The sequence below is a fragment of the Somniosus microcephalus genome, unplaced genomic scaffold (assembly GCF_052327205.1).
Source record: "Somniosus microcephalus isolate GS21.2 unplaced genomic scaffold, FLI_Smic_1.0 unresolved_chr1, whole genome shotgun sequence".
Lineage (NCBI taxonomy): Eukaryota > Metazoa > Chordata > Chondrichthyes > Squaliformes > Somniosidae > Somniosus > Somniosus microcephalus.
The window spans coordinates 136,831,534-136,846,654 of record NW_028225179.1 but is presented as its reverse complement, the minus strand read 5'-3'; the positions used below and the strand labels follow the sequence as shown (position 1 = coordinate 136,846,654).

Below are 15,121 nucleotides of genomic sequence, written 5' to 3'. Positions count from 1 at the left end.
GAGAAGGCCAAGGGGGGACCTGATTGAGGTGTACAAAATTATGAGGGGCGTAGATAGAAAGGAACTTTTCCCCTTAGTAGAGGGGTCAATAACCAGGGGGCATCGTTTCAAGGTAAGGGGCAGGAGGTTTAGAGAGGATTTGAGGAAAAACTTTTTCATCAGAGGGTGGTTGGAATCTAGAACTCACTGCCTGAAAGGGTGGTAGAGGCAGGAACCCTCACAACATTCAAGAAGCATTTAGATGAGCACTTGAAACGCCATAGCATACAAGGCTATGGACCAAGTGCTGGAAAATGGGATTAGAATAGACAGGGCTTGATGGCCGGCGCGGATACGATGGGCCGAAGGGCCTCTTTCTGTGCTGTATAACTCTATGACTCTATACATGTATTCCCACATTTCCACCAATCTGTTGGGCTGTAAATGGAGGCCCGGAGTCGCAGGGATCAAGATATCTGTCGTGGGCTGAGAGCCAAGAGGCAGCAGGCCGCCCCAGCGCCCTCCCTGGCCATACTATCAGGGCCTCTGACCACCTCTACTGCTTTCCTCCTCTCTTCCTCGCGTGCGCTCGCTCTCTCTTCCCCCGCACCCTGCTCTCTCTCCCCCTTCCTTTTCACATGCATCTAAACACCCCCCCCCGGTCATTCATTCTCACAACTTTGGATTCCTTCCCTGGGGTTCTGCAGGGTTCAGTGCTGGGTCCTTTGCTTTTTGTGGCATATCTCAATGATTTCGACTTGAATGTAGGAAGTATGATTAAGAAGTTTGTAGACGATACTAAAATCGGCTGTGTGGTTGATACCGAAGAAGAAAGCTGTAGATTGCAGGGAGATATCAATGGACTGGTCAGGTGGGCAGAACAGTGGCAAATGGAATTCAATCCAGAGAAGTGTGAGGTAATGCATTTGGGGAGGGCTAACAAGGCAAGGGAATACACTATAAATGGTAGGACACTGAGAAATGTAGCGGAACAGAGGGGCCTTGGCGTGCATGTCCACAGATCCCTGAAGGTAGCAGGCCAGGTAGATAAGGTGGTTAAGAAGGCACAGGGGATACTTCAGACTATAACCCCTGCCCCTATGTTTTCCACATGGCAGCTGTTGATGATTCTGCCACCCCGTTTGCAACATTTAATCTCTCCTGCCTTCCACCCTCGCACAGACCGTCCCTTTTATTCTTTCCTCCCCTCCCCATCCCCTTTCCCTACCTTAGCACCTGCTTAAAACCTGTTACGTCTCTAACTTTTACCAGTTCTGACGAAGGGTCCCAGACCTGAAACGTTAACACTGTTTCCCTCTGCAAGGATGCTGCCTGGCCTGCTGAGTGTTTCCAGCATTTTCTGTTGTTATATACGGGATACTTGCCTTTATTAGCCAAGGCATAAAATGTAAGAGCAGGGAGGTTATGCTTGAACTGCATAAAACGCGAGTTAGGCCGCAGCTAGACTACAGCGTGCAGTTCTGGTCACCACATTACAGGAAGGATGTGATTGCACTAGAGAAGGTGCAGAGGAGGTTTGCGAGGATGTTGCCTGGGCTGGAGAATTTTAGCTGTGAGGAAAGATTGGATAGGCTGGGGTTGTTTTCTTTGGAACAGCGGAGGCTGAGGGGAGACTTGATTGAGGTGTATAAAATTATGAGGGGCCCAGATAGAGTGGATAGGAAGGGCCTATTTCCCTTAGCAAAGGGGTCGATAACCAGGGGGCACAGATTTAAAGTAACTGGTCGGAGGTTTAGAGGGGATTTGAGGGGAAATGTTTCACCCAGAGGGTGGTGGGGGTCTGGAGATCACTGCCTGAAAGGGTGGGAGAGGCAGAGACCCTCATCACATTTAAAAAGTACTTGGATATGTACTTGAAGTGCCGAAACGTACAGGGCTACGGACCAAGTGCTGGAAAGTGGGATTAGGGTGGATAGCTCTTTGTCGGCCAGCACGGACACGATGGGCTGAATAATGTCTATGATTCTATGATTCCACCCCCCCTCTCCAGTACTGCCCCCCCACTCCAGTCCTGCACCCACCCCCACCCCCCCCCCCCCACACAGACGAGTGACCACCATGTCTACGGCTGCTCCCACTGCGATGGTATTCCTTTCACACACAGATTTCAAATGTTGAAACATTTGCTCATCGGGTCACAAAGTGCGGCCACGGTGCGTTACTTCTGCGGGGAAGTGACCGTTACACAGGCAGCAGCCACTTCCATCAGCGACATCCCACAAGATAAACGACCAGTGACTCGGGGGTGGGGGTGGGGAGTGTTTCGCTGCACATTGAGGGAGGAATGTGGAAGATCTGCCTGCTTTTTCACGTCCATCAGAACAGACACACGGAAGCTCGGTTTAATGTCTTATCGACACCTCCGGCAAGGCAGCTCTCCCTCAGTGCTGCAAATGATTCACGTCCAATCCCCGCTCCCAGTGTCATCACAGAAGAGGACAGAGGAGTTTGTACAGTGTGTGGTGTTACTGGAGACTGGGGGGTGGGGCAGCGTGGTGATTATTCTTGTTTTATAAGAAGCATTGTAATTGGTTGCCTGTTTTCCTGCCTTGAGATATATGCTGTAAACTCATTGGTAGTTGATGTCATGTGATCTGTGGTGGCCATCTTAAATTCAGTTCTCCACTGTTTTGGTTGAGACTGGATGCTTAAGATGTGCTGCTGGTTTTTAAGGTTAATAAAGCCTAGCTTTAGAAAGGCAATCTACTCTTCATTTCAGGCAGTCTCTATGAAATATCTAATCCCAGGCCAGCTTTGAACAACAGATTTTACAGCACAGAAAGCGGATAGAACGGAGAGACACCAGCAAACTGCCCCGGGAACATCCCATCTAATACCTCCACCTCTGGCGTGGTGTCCATTATTGTCTAATTACGCTGTGAAGCGCCTTGCGATGCTTTTTTGACACTGAAGGCGCCATATAAATGCAAATTGTTGCCGTGTAGACAGGGAGAAACAAGTCGGCTCGCACAAATCCATTCAGAAATCGAGCCGAAACTCTCAACTGGGACTTCCAGCATCTGCCGCTCCATCGCAATCATTCCCGTCGCTATTTTACCCGACTTAACTATCCCTGCACTCCAAAGTAACTCAATATATGTGAAGAGCTTCAAGATATTTCAGACAGACGCAGTAATGTGCTACATAAATGCAATTCTCCTTCTCCCATGTTCTAACTCGCACCAAATCCTGTTCATCCGTCACCCCCCCACTGTGCTCGCTGACCTACATTGGCTCCCGGTTAAGCAACGCCTCGATTTTAAAATTCTCATCCTTGTTTTCAAATCCCTCTGTGGCCTCGCCCATCCCTATCTCTGTAATCTCCTTCAGCCCCACAATCACCCCCCCCCCCCTCCCAACCACCCCGAGATATCTGCGCTCCTCCAATTTTGCTCTCGAGCGTCCCCGATTTTCATCACTCCACCATTGGAGATCGTGCCTTCAGCTGTCTAGATCCTAAGCTCTGGAATTCCCTCCCCAAACCTCTCCGCCTCTCTCCTCCTATAAGACGCACCTTAAAACATATCTCTTTGACCAAGCTTTTGGTCATCTGCCCCTAACTTCTCCTTATGTGGCTCGGTGTCAAATTTAATTTTATTACGCCCTTGTGAAGCGCTTTGGGACGTTTTACTACATTAAAGGCGCCATATAAATACAAGTTTCTGTTGTTTTAAAACTCAATGACACAATGGTCATTGCAACTCTGAACTTGGCTTATTCCCCAAAACTCCAATACACTGCCCGAGACAATCTCCTCCTCCCTGCACCCTCACTCACTGTCCCACGCACTCTTCTTGGGTATCAGCCGTGGTTCAGTGGGTAGCACCCTCTGCCTCAGAGTCAGAAGGTCGTGGGTTCAAGCCCCACTCCTGAGACTTGAACGCAAAAAGCTAGGCTGACACTCCAGTGAGGGAGCGCTGCACTGTCGGAGGCGCCATCTTTCGGATGTCTTAAACCGAAGCCTCATCTGCTCTCTCAGGTGGATGTAAAAGATCCCATGGCACTATTTCGAAGAAGAGCAGGGGAGTTCTCCCCGGTGTCCTGGCCCAATATTTATCCCTCAACCAACATTACTAAAACAGATGATCTGGACATTATCACACTGCTGTTTGTGGGAGCTTGCTGTGCAAAAATTGGCTGCCACGTTTCCCACATTACAACAGTGATTACACTCCAAAAGTACTTCACTGGCTGTAAAGCGCTTTGGGACGTCTGGTGGTCGTGAAAGGTGCTGTATAAATGCAAGTCTTTTTCTTTCTTTTCCTCCTCTCTGCATTCTCAATCTCACTACAATCTACAGGCTTTTAAAGCCCAACCGCTGGACACAAAAGGCATCAAGGGGTATGGGGAGAGAGCGGGAATATGGTATGGAGATAGAGGAACAGCCATGATCAGATTGAATGGCGGAGCAGGCTCGAAGGGCTGAATGGCCTACTCCTGCACCTATTTTTCTATTTGTCATCACCTCATCTCTACTTCTTCATTTACCTCACCATCTTTGTTACTTTTCTTTCTTTTTCAGCTGACACACTGTATTCCAGCACATATCATTGGCCTTCACCTGGGTTTCTCAATATAACTTTTTTTTTTTTTATATAGGGAGTGATGAGAGCTTAAAAAAATGTAAAATATTGAGTAAGTACATCAGGTAATGCTGTCTGTCATTACACTTATTTATAATGTCCAACACGGGGCTCCTGATTAAAGGGGAGGAGACCAAAATAGGGTACTTGAGGGGCCCCATGCTGTAGCTAATAGAAGTATGACTCTAAGACAGACTTGCATTTCTATAGCGCCTTTCACAACCTCAGGACATCCCAAAGCGCTTTACAGCCAGTGAATTACTTTTGAAGTCTAGTCCCTGTTGTAATGTGGGAAACACTGCAGCCAATTTTGCGCACAGCAAGCTTCAACAAACAGCAATGAGAAAATGATCAGATGTTCTGGGTTTTTTTTTAAGGTACTGGTTGAGGGAAGAATATTGGCCAGGGCTCCTCGGTTTTTGTTCGAAATAGCGCCATGGGACCTTTTATGTCCACCCGAGCGCAGACGGCACACCTCTGGCAGTGCAGCGCTCCCTCAGCACTGCACTGGCAGTGTCGGCCTGGATTTTGTGCTCAAGTCCCTGGAGTGGGGACTTGAACCCACAACCTTCTGACTCAGAGGCGAGGGTGGCTGCCCGCTGAGCCACGGCCGACACCAAAGGCAGGCCACCACCCTCTCGTGTCCATCTGAACAGAAACTGACTGAAACCGACAGCTTTAGACGATCTGACACACTCTTGGCTAATGGAATGGAGGCCATTTTACTTCTCTCCACCTCTCCTGGAGGTGCCGACTGTTTACCGTGACACTGTCCCACAGGCAGCAGTCATCCCTCACTATCCCCCCCCAACCCCTCACCGAGTGGCCCTTCTCCCATCGCCAAGCCTTGAAGGCGGGCCTCACCAGGCAAGCTCATCTTCCGACTAGGCACTTTACTGCCTCGTCTTCCGACTGGGCACTTTACTGCCTCGTCTTCCGACTGGGCACTTTACTGCCTCGTCTTCCGACTGGGCACTTTACTGCCTCGTCTTCCGACTGGGCACTTTACTGCCTCGTCTTCCGACTGGGCACTTTACTGCCTCGTCTTCCGACTGGGCACTTTACTGCCTCGTCTTCCGACTGGGCACTTTACTGCCTCGTCTTCCGACTGGGCACTTTACTGCCTCGTCTTCCGACTGGGCACTTTACTGCCTCGTCTTCCGACTGGGCACTTTACTGCCTCGTCTTCCGACTGGGCACTTTACTGCCTCGTCTTCCGACTGGGCACTTTACTGCCTCGTCTTCCGACTGGGCACTTTACTGCCTCGTCTTCCGACTGGGCACTTTACTGCCTCGTCTTCCGACTGGGCACTTTACTGCCTCGTCTTCCGACTGGGCACTTTACTGCCTCGTCTTCCGACTGGGCACTTTACTGCCTCGTCTTCCGACTGGGCACTTTACTGCCTCGTCTTCCGACTGGGCACTTTACTGCCTCGTCTTCCGACTGGGCACTTTACTGCCTCGTCTTCCGACTGGGCACTTTACTGCCTCGTCTTCCGACTGGGCACTTTACTGCCTCGTCTTCCGACTGGGCACTTTACTGCCTCGTCTTCCGACTGGGCACTTTACTGCCTCGTCTTCCGACTGGGCACTTTACTGCCTCGTCTTCCGACTGGGCACTTTACTGCCTCGTCTTCCGACTGGGCACTTTACTGCCTCGTCTTCCGACTAGGCATTTTACTGCCTCGTCTTCCGATTAGGCATTTTACTGCCTTCCGGACTCAATATCGAGATCAACAACTTCAGATCATAACCTCGGCCCCTATTATATTTTTATATTTTTTATCCACACTTTTGGTTTGTTCCTTTTCTTCTCTCTCCCACATGGCAGCTGTCCTTCACTCTGCCAACACATTTCACACTTCATCGACAGCCATCCTTTGTTTCTTTACCTGCCCTATTCCTTGAATATCTCTTTATGTCTCTTCTTTCATCCCCTCCCCCATTTCCCAGCCCCCAAACTGCCTTTTAATCTGTTTCATTTCCTGCCTTTTATGCTCAGTCCTGACGAAGGGTTTCGACCTGAAACGTTGATTCTGTTTCTCTCTCCACGGATGTTGCCTGGCCTGCTGAGCTTTTCCAGTGTCTTCTGTTATTAAGCTCGATCTATCCTCGCCCAACAGCCACACCCGCTCACTTTCCAGCAGGAGATCAGGAGCGGGATCCCAGGTTGATTCTCCCGATCACGAGGAAGCACCGAGCCCAATTAAATCGTACTTTACATCAAACTCAGCGCAGTCCAGGGATCCAACCTGGGATCTCCTTGTTCGCCGCTAACCAGGGCACTTTCATCACCCAGTTATCAAGGGCATGTGGAAATTTATTATAAGCGAGCAAAATCTCCCCTTTATCTCAAGCAGAAAGCAAGGCTGGTAGGCAGGAAACAGCAAAGAGATATTTGCTATTTGAGGATTCAAATACCAGGGGATCCCATTAAATTAGGAAGTGGGACTAAGAAGGTGATTTTTTTTAATCCAAAAGTGGGAGCACCGTGTTCAGTTCTGGGCGCCACACCTTAGGAAGGATATATTGGCCTTGGAGGGAGTGCAGCGTAGGTTTACCAGAATGATACCCGGACTCCAAGGGTTAGATTACGAGGAGAGATTCCCTCCATCATAAGGTCAGAAATGGGGATGTTCGCTGATGACTGCACAGTGTTCAGTTCCATTCGCAACTCCTCAGATAATGAAGCAGTCCATGCCCACATGCACAAGACCTTGACAACATTCAGGCTTGGGCTGATAAGTGGTAAGTAACATTCGCGCCACACAATTGCCAGGCAATGACTATCTCCAAAAAGCAAAAGTCTAACCACCTCCCCTTGACGTTCAACGGCATTACCATCGCCGAATCCCCCACCATCAACATCCTGGGGGTCACCATTGACCAGAAACTTAACTGGACCAGCCACATAAATACTGTGGCAACAAGAGCAGGTCAGAGGCTGGGTATTCTGCGGCGAGTGTCTCACCTCCTGACTCCCCAAAGCCTTTCCACCATCTACAAGGCAGAAGTCAGGAGTGTGACGGAATACTCTCCACTTGCCTGGATGAGTGCAGCTCCAACAACACAAGAAGCTCAACACCATTCAGGATAAAGCAGCCGCTTGATTGGCCCCCCCATCCACCACCTTAAACATTCACTCCCTCCACCACCGGCGTACCGTGGCTGCAGTGTGTAACATCTACAAGATGCACTGCAGCAACTCGCCAAGGCTTCTTCAGCAGCACCTCCCAAACCCGCGACCTCTACCACCTAGAAGGACAAGGGCAGCAGGCGCATGGGAACACCACCACCTCCAAGTTCCCCTCCAAGTCACACACCATCCGGACTTAGAAGTATATTGTCGATCCTTCATCGTTGCTGGGTCAGAAACCTGGAACTCCCTAACAGCACTGTGGGAGTACCTTCACCACACGGACTGCAGCGGCTCAAGAAGGCGGCTCACCACCACCTTCTCAAGGGCAATTACGGATGGGCAATAAACGCTGGCCTTGCCAGCGACGCCCACATCCCAGGAACGAATAAAATAAAAGATATTACACAAACCACGTTTGCATTCCTTGGAATTTAGAAGGTTAAGGGGTGATTTGATCGAAGTTCTCAAGACATTAAGGGGAACAGATAGGGTAGATAGAGAGAAACTATTTCCGCTGGTTTGGGGACTCTAGGACTAGGGGGCATAGTCTAAAAATTAGAGCCAGACCTTTCAGGAGTGAAGTGAGGAAACATTTCTACGCACTGCATTTGACGCAAGGTCAATTGTTAATTTTAAATCTGAAATTGATAGATTTTTGTTAACTAAAGGTATTAAGGGATATGGCCAAAGGCGGTTATATGGAGTTAGGTCACAGATCAGTCACTGAATGGTGGAACAGGCTCGAGGGGCTGAATGGCCGCCTCCTGTTCCTAAAAACATAATTAAAGTTGTGGAATAATTTAACCGGGGCAAGGCCAGTGAAGTGAAGAACATAAATGGGATCAAGAGACAATGGGGTGTTATTACTGGTGAGAGAAGGGATAGAGTTCTGGAGGAAGGGTGGGGTGGGGTGGAGAACAGTTCGGACAAAAAGTTAAACCTAAAACATTGACATTTTCCCTTTCTTTTCAGATGCTGCCTGACCCGCTGAGTGTTTCCAGCATTTACTGTTTGTATCTCAACTGGATAGAACACTCAACAATAACTTTTATTTTTTTTAAAAAGGAAACATTACAATGTTTACTTTCGCTGAACCACAAGGTCATTGTTCAGGTCAATGAGGGGAGTGGAGCATTACAAACAGGTTGGAATATTGAGAAACAAAAAAACGATTAAATTTTCTAGTACAGTCACTTTCACAACCCATTCCCACTTCCTCAATGAATTATTCATTGATGTTAATTAAAAAAAAGCACCGCCTGCACTCCTGGGGAAGGAGAAATTGCCCAACCGTATTTTCGACACAGTAACCACACAGAAAGGAGGAAACGCCATTTCAACAACGCAACAACTTGTATTTATGCAACAACTTGTACTTATGCAGCACCTTCAACCTAGCAAAATGTCCCCAAGGCATTTTACAGGGGCGTTAGCAAGCAAAATCTGACACCGAGCCACATAAGATGGCCAAAAGCCTGGTCAGAGAGATAGGTTTTAACGAGCGTCTTGAAGGAGGAGGTAGGGAGGCGGAGAGGTTTAGGGAGGGAATTCCAGAGCTTAGGGCCCAGGCAGCTGAAGGCACGGAGAGGATATTGGGGTCAGAAGCTCAGCTCAGGGTCAAATTGGGCACCTAGGCACCAATACAGTGGTACAGTTTGCACCAAAGTGTATCTCATGTGGTCAAAAAAAAACTCTTCGCCCTATATGTTTTGGATGAAGATCGGCACTCCTTTCGAAACTCACTGACAAGACTGCGCCTTCTTTACCCCGAGTTTCATCATCCAGCTTTGGAATTTACACCCTCAACCCATTCCAATTTATGTACTGTCAGTTCAACAGAACAACTCCTGGACTCTACCTTTGCTGCTTTGACTACCCGGGTACAGAATGACATAGAAACATAGAAGATAGGTGCAGGAGTAGGCCATTCAGCCCCTCGAGCCCGCTCTGCCATTCAATGAGATCATGGCTGATCATCCAAACTCAGTACCCTGTCCCTGCTTTCTCCCCATATCCCTTGATCCCTTTAGCCTTAAGAAAGATATCTAACGCCTTCTTAAATATATTTAATGAATTGGCCTCAACTGCCTTCTGTGGTAGAGAATTCCACAGGTTCACCACTCGCTGGGTGAAGAAATTTCTCCTCATCTCAGTCCTAAATGGCTTACCCCTTATCCTTAGACTGTGACCCCTGGTTCTGGACTCCCCCGCCATCGGGAGCATCCTTCCTGCATCTAGTCTGTCTAATCATGTTAGAATTTTATAAGTTTCAATGAGATCCCCTCTCATTCTTCTAAACTCTAGCGAATATAAGCCTAATCGACCCAATCTCTCCTCATACGTCATTCCTGCCATCCCAGGTATCAGTCTGGTGAATCTTCGCTGCACTCCCTCCATGGCAAGAACATCCTTCCTCAGATAAGGTGACCAAAACTGCACACAATACTCAAGGTGTGGTCTCACCAAGGCCCTGTACAACTGCAGCAAGACATGGTGCAATGCACCGTCTGATCCCTTTTTAGATCCTCTTAAATCCAAGCACGCAATAATCTTTTTCTGTAACTCAAGTTGCTTTCTCCCTTTTAGCCCATGTCCTGATCCACAATCTCTCACATTTGCAAATGGTGGATGAAAGTGCAAAGACTAAAATGGTTCACTCCTAACTGACCCGCAAGTGCTTGATGCTGCCACTGCATGTCCGAAATGGGAAAGCTTTGTATTCTCCGGCACTAACTTTTTATCTGAGCAACCTTCTGGAGCCACATCTCCCCATCCACACTCACCGTTCGTTCGACTCAGAATTAGTGCTCACCCTCTACCCCTTTTCACTCCACCATCCCTGGTCAATCTTTCAGCCAGTCAGTCCAGCCCTGCTTTTTGACGCTCTCCGAAAGCCTCTCTATCTCTTCACCAGCCCCCAATGACCACAGCACCAGTTCCCCCATAATCTTTCCCCATCTCCTGCTTGATGTACTCTCTCTCTCTCTCTATAAAGTGGAGCAGGGTCGAGGCCTACTCCTGCTCCTAATTCTCATGTTCACTCAAGCATCATTCTCTGAGGATGACAGCATTGAGGCAACTTGTTGAAGTAACATCACTCGTAGTTTCAGCTGCGGCTCAGTGGGTCGCACCCTCGCCCGAGGCCGAAGGTTGTGGGTTCAACTCCCACTCCAGAGACTTCACAGAAATGTAGGCTGACACACCCAGTGCCAGTGCTGAGGGAGCGCTGCACTGTCGGAGGTGCCGTCTTTCGGATGAGGCGTTAAACCGAGGCCCCGTCTGCTCTCTCAGGTGGATGTAAAAGATCCCGCGGCACTATTTCGAAGAGGAGTAGGGGAGTTATCCCCGGTGTCCTGGGTCAATATTTATCCCTCAACCAATATAACAAAAACATTATCCAGTCATTCTCACATTGCTGTTTGTGGGAGCTTGCTGTGCGCAAATTGGCTGCACGTTTCCCACATTACAACAGTGACAACACTTCAAAAAAGTACTTCACTGACTGTAAAACGCTTTGGGACACCCCGAGGTCGTGAAAGGCGCTGTATAAATGCAAGTCTTTCTTCCATAAGAATTCACAATAAAAAGTGAGCAGAAAGGCTTTAAAGACTGAATATATAACACTCACAATCCAAATTTTCCAAGGGAGAAACTGCCTGAACGGTGTTTGGTTCTCTTTTCCCCCCTCTATCGCACAGGCCCTAATCGCTTGCTGACAGCACTTGTTGTGCAATGTGTGAGCCCAGCTCCAGCTGTCCCAGGAACAGGCTGCTGTGGTGTGAAAGGCCCAGGCTCCAGGCCCCCGTTCATCACAGTCCTACCCACTCACCTGGAACGGCTGCGGCTGCTGACCCTGCGGCACTCCTACTGCTTCTCAAGCCCTTGGACTCCGCCTCGCTCCCTGTTTTCTTCCAGCCAGAGACTGACACACCCAGCTTCAGACCGCAGCAACAGGCAGGCCCGGCTGATCCTCCACACACAGCGCCGCCAGTGGCCGGGAGGAGCGCTGACACTCCAGGTACAGCGCCGCCTGTGGCCGGGGGGGGGGCGCTGACACTCCAGCTATAGCGCCGCCTGTGACCGGGAGGAACGCTGACACTCCAGGTACAGCGCCGCCTGTGACCGGGAGGAACGCTGACACTCCAGTTACAGCGCCACCTGTGGCCGGGAGGAGCGCTGACACTGCAGTTACAGCGCCACCTGTGGCCAGGAGGGGCGCTGACACTCCACGTATAGCGCCGCCTGTGGCCGGGAGGAGCGCTGACACTCCAGGCACAGCGCCGGCTATGGCCGGGAGGAGAGCTGAGTGAAAACATGGAAGTTTTTGTCAGTGAATGGCATTTAAAAAGAAAGAATAAAGGGGTGGGGGAGGAAAAACACACAGACATGCACACACACAATTTGCAACTAGATAGCACAGAGGAATGGAAATATAATGACCCTGTGAAGTCCTTACCTGGGAAACAGGAGATGGGTAAAAAGCAGAATTGATCTTATGTCATGCATTTTCTGTTTTTGTTTCAAATTTCAGGCATTTGGAGCATTTTTCTTTTTGCTGGTCTGCAGGAGGGTGGAGCTCTGGCACTCCTCCCACACCGCCACCTGCAGTCAGTGAGGAGCACTGAGACTCATGTTGCAGTGTTAAGCTGCAGTAATAGAGTGTTAACCTGCAACATAAGACCCAGTGAAATGCCAGGTACAGATACCATTAGCAGGAGGGCACCTGCGGGGTGGACTACACATGAAGAATCACTCGCAACCTTGGCATCATATTCCTGGGTATTAAATATTCCTGGTTATAAGGTGTTCAGGAACGATAGTGAAGGAAAGATAGGAGGTGGTGCGGCAGTATTAAAAAAAAAATCATTTATGGGATGTGGACATCGCTGGCAAGACCGGCATTTATTGCCCATCCCTAATTGCCCTCGAGAAGGTGGTGGCGGGCCTTCTTCAGCCGCTGCAGTCCGTGTGGTGAAGGTACTCCCACAGTGCTGTTAGGGAGGGAGTTCCAGGATTTTGACCCAGCGACGATGAAGGATCAGCGATATACTTCTAAGTCAGGATGGTGTGTGACTTGGAGGGGAATTTGGAGGTGGTGGTGTTCCCATGCGCCTGCTGCCCTTGTCCTTCTAGGTGGAAGTGGTCGCGGGTTTGGGAGGTGCTGCCGAAGAAGCTTTGGCGAGTTGCTGTAGTGTATCTTGTAGATGGTACACACTGCAGCCACGGTACGCCGGTGGTGGAGGGAGTGAATGTTTAAGGTGGTGGACGGGGTGTCAATCAAGCGGGCTGCTTTGTCTTGGATGGTGTCGAGCTTCTTGAGTGTTGTTGGAGCTGCACTCATCCAGGCAAGTGGAGAGTATTCCATCACACTCCTTACTTGTGCCTTGTAGATGGTGGAAAGGCTTTGGGGAGTCAGGAGGTGAGACACTCACCGCAGAATACCCAGAGTCTGACCTGCTTTTGTTGCCACAGTATTTATGTGGCTGGTCCAGTTAAGTTTCTGGTCAATCGTGACCCCCCCAGGATGTTGATGGTGGGGGATTCGGCGATGGTAATGCCGTTGAATGTCAAGGGGTGGTGGTTAGGCTCTTGCTTGTTGGAGATAGTCATTGCCTGGCACTTCTGTGGTCAAGGAGAATGTTACAGTGCTGGAGATGGATGATGTCCTGGAGGGGTCAAGGACAGAATCTATATGGCTAGAGTTAAGAAATAATAGAGGTGCCATTACACTACCAGGTGTATTCTATAGACCACCAACTAGTGGGAAAGATATGGAGGAGCAAATGTGCAGAGGAATTATAGAGAGGTGCAAGAACTATAGAGTAATAATAATGCGGGACTTCAAGTATCCTAATACAGACTCAGATAGTAATAGTGTAAAGGGCAGAGAAGGGGAAGAATCTCTCAAGTGTGTTCAGGAGAACTTTCTCGATCAGTATGTTTCCGGCCTGATGAGGGAGGAGGCATTGTTGGATCTGATTCTGGGGAATGAGGTAGGTCAAGTGGGGCAAGTGTCAGTAGGTGAACATTTAGGGAACAGTGATCATAGTATCATAAGGTTTAGATTAGCTATGAAAAGGACAGGGAGAAATCTTGAGTAAAAATATTTAACTGGGGGAAGGCCAATTTCAGTGGGATGAGAACGGATCTGGCCCGGGTAAACTGGATTCAAAGATTGGCAGGCAACACTGTAATGGAACAATGGGCTGCCTTTAAAGAGGAAATAGTTCAGGTACAGTCAAGGTACATTCCCACTAGGGAGAAAGGCAGGGCAACTAAAGTCAGGGCTCCCTGGATGATGAAACAGATAGAGAATATGAGGAAGCAGAAAAAGAGCGTGTATGACAGATGTCAGGTTGCAAATACATCTGAGAATCAGGCTATATATAGAAAGGTCAGAGGAGAAGTGAAAATGAAAATAAGAGGGGCAAAGAAAGGGTATGAGAATAAAATGGCAGCCAACATAAAAGGGAATCCAAAAGTCTTCTATAGGCATATAAATAGTAAACGGGTAGTAAGAGGAGGGGGTGGGGCCGATTAGGGACCAAAAAGGAGATCTACGCATGGAGGCAGAGGGTGTGGCTGAGGTACTAAATGAGTACTTTACATCTGTCTTCACCAAGTAAGAGGATGCTGCCATAGACATAGTGAAGGAGGAGGTAGTGGAGACACTTGATAGGATAAAAATTGATAAAGAAGAGGTATTAGAAAGGCTGGCTGTACTTAAAGTAGATAAATCACCAGGAGCGGATGGGATGTATCCTAGGATGCTGAGGGAATTGAGGGTACTTGTAGTGTATGTAACCTGTACCACCTTAAGAGACTACCGTGGACAAAGCTTTCAGCATTGCAGCATCGCACGAGGCAGCAGCACGAGGCACTGCAGAAATGCAGCAAAGGCCATCGGAATTCAGCACCAAAGAAATGGCATTGGGTGCAGCAAAGTGTCGAGATATTTCACTCGACCATCATCGAATGCTTACCAGTCACCAATGCGAGTATTGAGAGAGAGACCAGAAACGACCCGACACTGTCTCGGGTCTACGATTTGACAGTGAAGGGATGGCCAACACATGGCGAACCACTGTTACCGGCATTCTCAGCCAGACGAGAGCAGCTGTCCATCTGTCAAGGAACATTGATGTATAGAACAAGGGTGATTATTCCTCCTAAATTAAGGGAGAGAGTTCTGAAGGAACTGCATGAAGGTCATCTGGGGGGAGTCAAGATGAAAGGCCTTGCTAGGGCTTATGTGTGGTGGCCAGGTATCGACAAACAAATAGAGGATCTGACTAAAAGCTGCTCAGGGTGCCAAAAAGTTCAAAATGCACCTCCAATTGCACCGCTGCATCCGTGGGAATGGCCTTCAACCCCATGGCAACGTGTGCATATCGACTTT

At 49.0% G+C, this 15,121-nt stretch overlaps 1 protein-coding gene across 2 annotated transcripts in view; it reads right to left on the bottom strand.

Moving 5' to 3' along the window:
- Positions 1 to 11,715, bottom strand: part of LOC147095978 (flotillin-1-like) — a 73,263-nt gene extending 61,548 nt beyond the window's left edge. The window contains exon 1 of one of the 2 annotated variants that reach the window (XM_085974937.1): positions 11,552 to 11,715. The gene's annotated coding sequence lies outside the window, so the exon portion shown is untranslated. Of the gene's footprint in view, positions 1 to 11,350; positions 11,528 to 11,551 lie in introns of those variants that run through there. The other variant, XM_085974938.1, reaches the window with a different exon arrangement.
- Positions 11,716 to 15,121: the final 3,406 nt, after the last annotated feature.